The following is a 12,586-nucleotide window of genomic DNA, read 5'->3' as shown; positions in this document are numbered from 1 at the left end:
TGTGTATACATAAAGGTTTGCACACATTTTGTTAGTTTTATAACAGGAGTACTTTATATTTTTGGTTTCAGCAGTAATGACATCTTTTTAAAATTGTATGATCTGTGTATTTAAGTCTAGTATAATAAATGAAAATGAGTTGTGTATAAGAAGCAGACAGCTTGGAAAACTATTATTATTTAAAATACTATTGCCTTTCTTTTTTAAAAATACTTTTTGTTTTCTCTATATCAAGAATCTTATCAGTCAGTGATATCAGTTGTATTTCGTTCTTCACAGCTCTCTGTCTCTTTTTTTTTTCTGGACACTCTAACTAGAAAGAACAAGAAAAAGAATTCTGTTTGTATTTCTTATTTTAAAGAAAATGCTTTCCAAGTTTTATCATTAAACATGGTCTTGGTTTCATTCCTCCATCTATCATCTTTTTCTTTGGTTGATGATACTAGAAAGGTTAAAAAGTTCCTTTGAATTTCTAATTTCCCAAGAGATTTTATAATTAAGTGATAGTTATTTTGATAAATTTTAAGTGATAGTTATTTTGATAAATTGTATTATTCCATTGAGTTGATCCTTTATTATTGTTATAAATAACATTAGTTGATTTTCTGATTATAAACGATCTTTGAATTTCCACAAAAAGCCAATTAAGTCATTTATTTTATAAGCCTTTACTGTACAGCTTTTTGTTTGCTAATATTTTGTTTGGGATTTTCGCTTCTATGTTTACAAGTAAAATTGTCATATAATTTTCCTTTCTCATATTTTCCTTATCTGTTTGCAGTGCTGTATTAAAGACGGTATTATAAAAATATTTTGGGTGTTGTCTGTTTTTATCTACTCTGGTAGAAATTGAGTAAAACTGGAATTATTGTTTTCAGATATTTTGATAGAACCCACTTGTAAAACTTTCTGACCTTGGTATTACTTTGGGGCAAAGCATATTTATTAACATAAAGATGATAATTTTATATTTTAAATATTTTGAATGGCTACTATATATGTGACTGTATTCTAACTTTTATTTCTAATATTGTTTATTTGAATCTTCTCTTTTTTGTGTGTGTGGTCACTCTGGCCAGTGATCGGTCACTTTTTCAGTCTTTTAAAATGAACTCACTTAGGGCCTTTATGTTTTTTCCTCTAGTTATCAATTTCTTCCCATATTTTTTTCTTATTCTCTTTCTTTTGTTATGTTATTCTTTTTTAAGTGTCTGAATTTGGATATTTAATTTGTCTAAAAATAATTTTTTCTCCTCTAGCCTAAGGATTTAATAATGTATATTTTGGCATCAGGTCACAAGGATCTTGGTGATTGTGCAGTATTAAATAGTAAATAATATCTTATTGCCATTGTGTTTTTGTCATTGATGCCCATTTACAACAATTTTTAAATTTCCAAATTAATATTATTTTTACAATTACCAATTTCTAAATTTGCTATTAACTTCCATTTCCATTGTATTATACAAATTCCCATTTTTTAAAAGATTTTTTTAAATTGCTTTTTAGGTTTTGGGGTACTTGTGAAGAACATGCAAGATTGTTGCATAGGTACACATGTGGCAGTGTGATTTGCTGCCTTCCCCCCCTTATATCTGGCATTTTCCCCCATGCCATCCCTCCCCCAACTCCCCACCCCCCGCTGTCTCTCCCCTATTTCCCTCCAACAGACCCCAGTGTGTAGTGCTCCCCTCCCTGTGTCCATGTGTTCTCATTGTTCAACACCCACCTATGAGAGAGAACATGTGGTGTTTGATTTTCTGCTCCTGTGTCAGTTTGCTGAGAATGATGGCTCCCAGGTTCATCCATGTCCCTACAAAGGACACAAACTCATCGTTTTTGAAGGCTGCTTAATATTCCATGGTGTATATGTGCCACATTTTCCCTGTCCAGTCTATCATCCATAGGCAACAAATTCCCATTTTTTGACATTTGTTGAGGTTTGATTTATGGCTCTTTATGTGGTCAATATTTGTAAATGTTTCATGTATGCTTAAAAAGAAACTACATGCTACAATTGTTGGCTGGTACTTTATAAATGTACACTAGACAAGATTGACAATTTTATTGCTCAAAATACTTTATTCTCACACATTTTCATCTATCAACTACTAAGAAGAACATTAAGATTTTCCACAATAATGGACGTTTCATTACTTTTCCCCTCAAATTTTGTTAATATTTGCTTCAGACTTCCTCATGCAAAGCTATTAGTGTGATGGAAGTTTCAAATTGTATCATAGTTGAAATGGATCATTATGAGCTGACTATATTTCCTGCTAGAAATACTTTGTCTGAAAGTCTATTTTTTCCTTATATTAACATAGCTACACCAGTTTTGCTTTTTAAAATTTAAATTCATTTATTTTTATTTTGAGACACGATCTTGCTCTTCTGTCCAGGCTGGAGTGCAGTGGAATGATCACAGCTCACTGCAGTCTTGACCTTCTGTGCAATCCTCCTGCCTCAGCATCTCAAGTAGGTAGGACTATAGGCATGTGTCACTATGCCTGGCTAATTGTTTTATTTTATTTTTTATTTTTTATTTTTTTTTTTGGTAGAGATGGGGTCTCATTATGTTGCCCAGGTTGGCCTCAAGCTCCTGGGTCCAAGTAAATCTCCTGCCTTGGCCTCCCAAAGTGCTGGGATTACAAGCATGAGTTTTGCTTTTTTCATCTTTTTGAAAAATGTTTCAATTTTTAACCCTGCAGTAACTTTAGGTTTTAAGTGTATCTCTTATTAAGAACACAGAGCTAGATTTCATATTTTTGTTCATCCTGACAATCCCCATTTTTAACTAGAAAAGTAATAAATTTATATTTACTATAATTACTATTTTATTTTTATAATATATTATCCTATCTCATTATCTTTTTTCTTATATTTATTATATTCCCTTATTTTCCTGGTTTTTTTTAAAGTTATTAATTAAATGTGATAGTAGCCAACCTTCAAGATAGTCTTACTTCTTGGCATTCTCCTCCCTGTGTAAGCCCTTCCCCCACTGTACCATTTTCAGTTATGTGATGGATAGAATATGGCTGACATGATGGTATGTCATTCCCAAGAGTTGGTTATAAAAGGCATTGCAAGTTCCATCTTGTTGCTTTTTCTCTCATGCACCGAAAAGCCACTCTGAGGAAGCCAACTGCCTGCCACCTTGTGAAAACTCACATGGAGAGGTCCATGTGGAAAGAAATTAAGGTCCCTGTCCAACAGCTAGCAAGCAACTGATGCTCTCTGCCAACAGCCAGGTGAATAATTCTGGAAGCAGATCTCCCAGCCCAAGTCAAGCCTTCAGATTACTACAACCCCAAAAACCATCTCATAAGAAATACAGAGCCAGAACTACACAACTAAGCCACTCCTAAATCCCTGATCCTGATTTATATTAATTCCTAATTTATTATCTTACAATTTCTATAACTGTAAGATAGTTTAGTTATAACTGTAAGATAATAAATGTTTGTTGTTTTAAGCTTAGTTTTGGTGCTAATTTGTTATATAATAGTAACTAACACAGTGTGTCTGTGTGTATATATATATGTGTGTATAAATATAAATATACATTTTTTTCTTTATATTTCAAGATTTTTACCCTATCCACTAGTTTAGAAATTGCATAATCTCTATAATTATGTCTTCACCCAACAAATAATTTTAGCCAAGAAATTATAAAAGTCAGTATTTTAATAACTCTAATAAATTTTAAAAACTTTGTAACATTTTTAGCTTACTCTTTTTTTACTGTTATTTTTATTAAATAATATATTCTCTCAATACATTTTAAATCCAACAGATTACAAATTATTACTACTGTCTTATCATCAAATTCATTCATACTTGTTTAGATTTAACCACCTATTTACTAATTTATTTGTTAATCTCTATTTTTTTCATTTCAGATCTTCTATCTGGAATCAATTTACTTATTCCATATCAAAGCCTTTAGAAATGCCTTCATATATAGTCTGTTTGTATAATGTTCTCTGATTGGCTTATCTGAAAATACTTTTGATTGTTGATTTGATTTTTTAATTGCAATGTATCATACCCACATAAAACTGCAAATAACAGAGGTGCCCAGTTTGAAAAAAATTTAAACCATGAACATACCAATGGACGGTAGTCTAAATCTAGAAATTAGGGCATTATAGCCTTCTAGAGTCTTCCTTCATGATCCTTCATCTAAACTAGCCCTGCAAAGTTAATAACTATGGTACATTCTAAAACCATAGATTAATTTTCCCTTAATACATCATAACTCTATAGTATGTAATAATTTATACCTGGCTTCTTTTCCTCAAAGATGTGCATGTGAGATTTATCATGTGTTACATGTTAATGTAGTTTGTTTTGTCATTGTACAATATGTTGTTGTTTTTATCTATTCCACCATCCATAAACATTTGAGTTAATTTCAGTATTTATCTCTTACAATGAATACTTTGTTGCATATTTCTTTTGGCATGCATATATATCTGTTTCTTTGTAATCAAATAGAAGTATTGGTTCATAGACATTTGTGACAGATACTGCCAACACTTTTCCAAAGTTCTTGTAGCAATTCTGCTTCTAGTTTTTCCACATCCTTGGATTTGGAAATGTCTACCTTTGTATCTGAGCCATTCTGGAGACTGTGTAGTCACCTTGTGGTTTTAATTGGCATTTCTTTGGCTAATAGAATTAAATTCATTTTACATCTTCATTGGCTGTTTGGATATTCTGTTTTAGGAAATGTTTATTCAAGACTTTTGCCCATTTTTCTTTTGAGTTGTCTGCACTTTTATATTAAAATGTAGAAGCCTTAAATATTCTAGATGTAAGTCCTTTATTGTACAAATATCTTCTCCCATTCTATGGCTTACCTTTTCATACTCTTAATAATGTCCTTTGCTGAGAAAAATTTCCTAACTTTAATATACTATAAGGAATCAATTGTATTTTTTATGGTTGGTGATTATGATTGTATGCATTATCAAAAAATCTTTGCCCACCACAAGTCCATGAAGATAGGTCTTTTTTTTCTAAAATATTTATTGTTTTATCTTTAATCTTTAGAGCTATGACTTATATGGAATTTTTTTTTTTACATAGTGTGAGGTAGGGGTAAAGGGATTTTTTAAAATATGGATATCCATTTGATCTAACATACTTTTATTGAAATTTTTTATTGTGTTTCTTTGAACATGGTTTAATTATTCATTTATTTTGATCTTTTAAAATTTCTCTTAGTAATGTTTTATCGTTTTTATTATATAGTCTTGCACATCTTTCATTAGACATTTGAAATTTTTGTGTTATTCTAAATAATTTAGTTTAAGTTTTCTTTTACATTTCTTTGTACTTGTATAAAAAAATAGATTTTAGTTTGTTGATTTTGTCCAGTTATCTTGCTATATTCAATAGTAATGCTAATAATTTATCTACAGATAATTCCTTCTTTGAACACTGTCATATCATATTTGAAGCAATAGAGTTTTATTTCTTCTTTCTAATTTTAATACTTTTCCCCCTTACTATTACACTTGCAAAGATCACTAGATCAGTGTTGATTAGAACTAGTAGTATGTATAATTGTTTCCTTCCAAGTTCAAAGTAGAAGCCATTAATATTTCTAAAAGGAAATGATGTTTTCTTTTAACTATTTCAAAGCTCTACCATGTATCAGAACAAGAAAGTTTCCTTCTACACTCAATTTGCTAAGTGCTTTTTTATTATTAATGAGGATTAAATTATGTCAAGTACTTTTTCTGCCTCTATTAAAATGATTATATTATTTTCTTGTTTTCTCCCCACTATGGTGAATTATGTTGATTGATTTTAGAATTTAATCAATCTTGCATACCTAAAATAAAGTCCGCTTGTTTCATGATATATTACCTTTCTGATATATCACTGGATTCTGTTTTCTAGCATTTATTACTTAGTTTTGTATCTATGTTTATGAATGTTTATGAGAGAGATTAGTTTTAATTTGCCTTATAATGTCCTTGTTACAATTAGTAATTCAGGCAGTTACTGCTTTTTAAAATGATCTATGGAATCGTCATTCTTTCAATATTCTAAACAAATTTGTGCAATATTGATAATGTTTCTTTCTTAAATAATTTAGAAAAAGTTACTAATGAAGTTAACAAGACCTGAGGACATTTGTAGTTATAATACATAATTTTTAATGGTAAAATCATACCTTTCTTTATTAGACACAGGAATATTCAGATTTTCTATTTCTACTTTTGACAATGTTGGTAAATTGCCCTCCTCTCCCCTCCTCCAGAGGTGTTCTAGTCAAAACTGTTTGCAATGATGCTAAGTAACCCTGAAACTGAGTGGTTTGCCATCATCGTTGGTTTTGCTGTTGTTTTCACAGATCTGAAGGTCAGATGTGGTTCTAGGTTGTAACTTAGGTTTAGGCCAGCTTCACAAGCCTATCTCAGAATCTACATACAGCCTGTTTCTCTTCTGGTAGGTAAAAAAAATAAGCAACGAAGTCAAACCATGCGAACACATCTAAAACACTGGTTGGCAGTTCATGCTTTATTAGACAAATCCAAGCATAAGGCCAAGCTCAAACTGTGTGTGTGTGTGATGCACAGATCTAGGGGGTGGACAATGTCAAGCAGGAAGGGGAACAACTGAGTACTATCAAGACAGTATTTCTGTCATCACAAATTTCTTATTTGCTATCAAACATATATTATTATGTATTTACTATTTTAAAACTTGTTAATGATATCTCTTTTTTCATTTCTGATCTTGTTAATCTGTGTTTTCTGCCTTATTTTCTTTCTCAGTATTGCAAGAGGTCTATCAATTTTATTATTAGTTTCAAAGTACTGTTTTCATTTTATTAACTTTTATTCTGCATAATTTAAAAAGTATTATTTGATACATTTATCCTTATTATTTTCCTGTGCTTTCTGTGGGCTTAATTTGCTATTTTTTTTCCAATGCCTGGAGGCATACTCTTAGATAATTGATTTTTCAGATATAAATATCCTTATAAATGTGTATTTAGTATATCTGATGTTTTGGTATGTAATCTTTTTATTACTACCAGTTTAAAATATTTTTAATTTACTCTATGCTTTTATTTTACTTGTAGTTCATTTAAAAGCATATTGCTTAATTTCATAATAGAGATTTTTCTATCTATCTTTATTTACTTATTTGCAGCTTAAATTCACTTTGGTCAGGCAATAGATTCTGAATGATCTTAATTTTTTGAAATTTATTGAGGCTTGTGTTATGATCCAGCAGTTGGCCAATTTGGGAGAAATTTTTCCACATGAAGTCATGAAGTTGAAAAAAAATGCCTTTCCTATGCCATCTTAGTGTTCTAATTGGATTTAATCTAATTTGCATTTGATGAAATTGCTAACATAGTTAAGTATCTATTCACCATTTTGCTATTTGTTTTTCTTTGTTCCAGTAACTTATATTTGTTCATTTTAGACTACTCTTGGGTTAATCTGATATTATAATTTATTTTTTGTTTTTATCTGTTTGACTGTGCATATATTTTACTTTATTTTCACGGTAAATATAGAGATTGTAACATGATTTGCGGGGTTCAACAGAATTTAAAAAAATCATTTGAGAAGGCAAAAAATACTTTAACTCCATTAAATTCCTCTTTCATGTTAATATTGCTTTGCAATTTAATTCTGTATATGTTTTTAAACCGTTAACAACAGTTTGGCTATTACTGTGCACCACCTGCTTTCTTCTGGCTCTGGTTTGTCCTTGTTCCAAGTTTTCCATATAACAGCCTGGAATGCTTGCTAAGGCCTCTTTCCACTGGCAGACCCCAAAACCTGATCTTTGTATTCGAGGCAATGTGAAACTACCAAAGATACCAGTCTGCTTTTACAGGGACTTTTTATTTGGTCTCTTAGCCTTCTGTCGCAAGCAGCTTCATAATTTGTTCTATGTCTTGAAAGAAAAAAAAAATGATAACATTAAGTTCTGATCTTCACCTTTCCCTTCTCACTTAAGCATCTGGTCCTTCAAGTCTGTAATTTTTCTTTTTGTAGCGTATTGGACAGTCAGAAGATGCTCTGTTTTCTTCACCTAGTGGTTATTGTCTCTGGGTTGAAGATGTTTGTCTTGGCCATCAGGCTATTGTTCTGCACCACAAATTAATGAACACAGTGAGGTAAAAACCTGCTGCAGACTGTCAGTTCATTCTGAGGTTTCCCACTTTTTCCAATTTTTTTTCTCTCAAAACCTGACTACCTTTTTCATTCTAAGATTTCCTCAAATAGATGTTTCTCTGTATTTTATTTTCTTTTTCAGTTATTCTTGGAAAGACCATTGCTGTGCCACAGGCTGTTCCTAATGTTTGAAACTAGTTGGATGTGCCTCTGTCATACTGTAAATTTCAGTTATTTATTTTTATTTATGAAATTTCATTAGATGCTTTAAAAAATCTACTTGTCAAACTTTCGGTATTTTGCTTTTTTTAAACATACAAAGCACACTAATTATCTATGATTTTCTTCTAACTTTAGTGTCTGAATTCTTCACAGGCCTGATTCTTATGTCAGCTGTTTCTGCTGTCTCCCCGTCAGGGTTCCTTGTTTTCTTGTGAGTTCTGGCATTTTTACTATAAGCTCATGCTCTTTGGAACTTATCTGTTTACTTGGAATTTTTTGATGCTGGAGTTGAAGCTGTGCTCTTTCAGAGAAGATTTTAATTTGCTTCCAACAGAGAACCTGGCATATTACCAACTGAGGCCTGATTTTGCCTCCAATTCAGAGGCTGAAAGATATCAAATTTCAGCATTTGGCTTCAGGATGAAAAGCTAGCTGCAGTTCTCCTTGACCTCTATGAATTCCCATTTTTATTCCTGTTTTGAACTTTCTGGTTTTTTTTTTTTTTTGGCCTAATTCCTAAATCAATGATGCATTTAATATATTTAACTTTTTAATGTAAAGTTAAAAACTTTATGGAGTAATGCACAAAAAATATATGGGTTAAGATATAAAGTAAACATCCTTATACAAAGACTCAGGTCAAGAAATAGGACTTGACCGCCATCTCCATCTACTCTGCATCAACCACATATCCTTCTTTTCCCTCTAAAAATAGTCATTATCCTGACTTTTACAGTAATCACGTTCTTGGATTTCTATGCAGCTTAATCATCCAAAGGTGCATTCACAGACATTAAAATTCAGTTGTGTTAATTTTTTATTTGCTTTTTTTCTTACTCTTAAATTTATGACCCTCCTCAACCCTTTCTTTTCTTTACAATTATCTGTAGGAAAAAAAAAATTACAGCATGGATTTTGCTGATTGCCTATTCATGGTGCTGTTTCACATCTTCTTCTGTCCTCTATGTTTCCTGCAGGTTGTTGTCTGGGTCCAGAGGCTGAATCCCTTTGGCAGATCTGTAGGTGGAGTTGTGCACTTTCACAAGGGCCACACAGTGTCTGGCTGGCTGTCTTTATGTGATATTAGCATCTGTTTATGCTCAATGCATTGATCTATTCATTAATGAGGATTGTAAATGGTGATATTTTATTTTATCGTTTCATTTGCTGTGTAACTTAGAATAAATAATTTGATAAAGAGATACTCCTGCTTATCAATTAGATGATTTTCTAGTGATGCAGTTTACATATGACAGGAAGAATGTTTGATTTGTTTATGCACCAGTGTTTACTGTAATGCATTAGTTTCTCACTCGAAGTGATTAGTTAGTAGTACCAACACGCACACATACACACACAGGGACATGAGTTGTTACTATGTGTTTATATACACATACATGTGAACCCATAGGTTTAAATATTTTTGATAAATTTAAATCCATCGAAAGCATTCTCTTTACTGAAACAAAAATGTTTTCATCTTTAGCCACTGAGAGTCTCTTCAACTTGTTTCTGAAGCTCTTGCAAAAGGACCCTGGATGCTTCAGGCTTACCTTGTAAATTTCCTGCTCTAGACTTAGAATCAATTGTTTTTCCATGAAGTTCTGTTTTCTTTTAGTGAGAAGACATAGTTGGAAACCAAAGTTTAAGTAACAGAAATGCTCATTTTATTTGGTTGTTCATCATTTATACACTTTCACAAGATACTTATATATATTTTGTCCAGAATTTATTTCTCTGCAGGACAATTGCTGAGGTTATTTTCTTAACACATTACAAGAAAATGAAGTCCATTGTCTGCTGGTTAACTGGAGTGTCATACTATATTTCTACATCATGAATATTAATTTAACATTTAATATACATATGCATGGCTAAATTATATTTTTAAAGATGATCCTTTTTAGTTTTTTTATTCCCTGCAAATATTGGATTTCTATAAGCAATGCTTCCTGTAACTAAATATTTGTAAAGTCCTAATGATTTCCTTAGTTAAAGTTTCTTTAGATGCAATTGCAGGTACAAATTTGCAGAGTATTCTAATGGCTTTGAAATAGATTTCAAGCTTCTTTCTGCCTTACGGATAAAGAATGTAGAAGACACGGACCATGGAGCAAGAGTATGCTAATATTTTCCACAGTAAAATAACCGAATAGCAGTCTGTTTTATCCATAAGTAAAACAGGAACTTGGTCAATATATTAGATGCCCCTAGAACCTAATCAGCACTAAGCAAACTGACAAACGTCAATTCCCGAATCTTTCACTAGAAGAAGCAAGCCTTGGATCTAGGCTGATCCAGTTACGGGAGGCTTAGCGAGAGCAGCCAGACAGTACATAAGGCATGTTCCTCTCTTGGCTGGGTCAAGAACCAAAGCGATAAATATGTTGAAACAGACCCTTCAGTGAGGAGGCTCCAAACAGTTACCTATGGAGTCCATGTATGCGTCTCTTCCTCTGCTGCTCCACCACCAAGAGGCCGGTGGGCTCCAGGAGTGACTCTCTCCTCACCCCACTCCTGTTCCTAACCTTTTCTCAGTGCCAGCAACACAGATTTCATTTACTTAGTTGCTCCATGCCCCTCAAATTAGCAGGTGGTAGTGTGTACAAGGGCATGTGTGCACACAGCAATTGGGATGAAAATCTTGCTTTTTCCTTGTCGTGGAGCCCCGAGTCCCGGATGTTAAGAAAGTCATAGATTTCTGAGGAGGGGGGGCATGGGCTCCACATCTGACAGCCTTGTCACAAGGCGCGACATCACGAAGGAAGGGGGTCAGGCATTAACACAGCTGGCAACCCACAGTGTTAAATTGTCCGTAAAAGCGGTTGTTAAAGCCGGAGGAAAAAAATAAAAAATAAAATAAAAATGCAGCCCTTCTGCAGACATTCCATGGGCTGCTTATTCAGGAATTTTACAAAAGCTCAAGGCCGTAATGAGGCCTCTGGTACTCCTCAGCGGCCGGCTCAGCGACCGGCAGGCCATGTGATCCCTGCACATTGAGGCCTAATTGATGAGGTTTTGATGCTTAAATGGAGCGCTGATTGCGGGAGTTTCAAGGAACTGCTGCCAGTTAGGGCTCCGAGGTGAGGGGAGATTTTTACACTTCATTCCCAGAGCTTAGCTAATGACTGTTATGAAATGAAAACTAACTTAGGGAGAAATGGAAAAGGGGAGAGGTAGGAATGCCTCTGGGTCCGATTCTGTAATCTGATAGTCCTTTAGCTGAAAGCAGCTGGAGAACAAAATACCCCTGGAATACCTTTTGCTCATTCTACTCCTGAAGAGCAGTCAGCTTCATTTCAGATTGTAGACAGCGCATTTGGTTCTGGAAGGTTACATTAATTGGAAAAGCAAACACCTTAAAAATGAGGTGCTATGGTCGCATCTTGATGAATTGTAAGATGCTTCCCCTGCGGTGTAGAGGCAGACAAGCTGGTTCCAATGCTGGTTCAGCTGCTTGCTAGCTTTGGGCTGGTTTCTTCCTTCTTTAAGACTCATTTTCCCCTTCGGTGACTTTTGAGGTGAATTGCTCCTTAGACTTACAGCAATTATGACAATTCCTCACCTTCATTTCTTGATAATCAGCACCCAGCATCTATGGCTGAAGGCTCTGCCCAAATCAGCGACGATTCCTTTCAAGACATTGACATCCATCTGGATCAAGCCAAGACACTATCTCTTTTGCTGTTAGTGGTGGCAGGGGAACTGGTTGTTCTGTATGAAGAACAATATCAACCACCAACACAGCAATCACAACTTACTTTTATCTTGTGCTTGCCATATACCAGGCACTGTACTTAAAATGGATTATCCTGTTATCCCAGTATGATTCCAAGATGCCACTGTGTGATTAACACCGTTGTCTTAGACACATCTTGTCAAGAGCTGCGTAAGGTCAGACATAACCAGGTCCATGCATGTTGGTGTCATTCCACAAAATCAGACTCTTATTGTGCAATTTCAATCATAAAAGCCACAAGCTACAAGGAATTCCCAAGAGCATTTCTCTTTAGGACTTCCTGTTCACTCAGTAGTCAGAGCTGTGGTCATACAGTCTCAAGCCACTTCACAGGTCAGTCAGTATTTGCAAACCATACATAACAGTGTACTTAATCCATATATAAATGTTATAGATAAAACATTTCCCATCAAACAGAGTAACATTTAACATGAAGAAAAAATAAGATAGGGAAAAAAGCTTAATA

This window comes from Sapajus apella, unplaced genomic scaffold (genome assembly GCF_009761245.1).
Source record: "Sapajus apella isolate SASKATOON/1434 unplaced genomic scaffold, GSC_monkey_1.0 scaffold16, whole genome shotgun sequence".
NCBI lineage: Eukaryota > Metazoa > Chordata > Mammalia > Primates > Cebidae > Sapajus > Sapajus apella.
Note: the sequence above shows the minus strand (reverse complement) of the source record.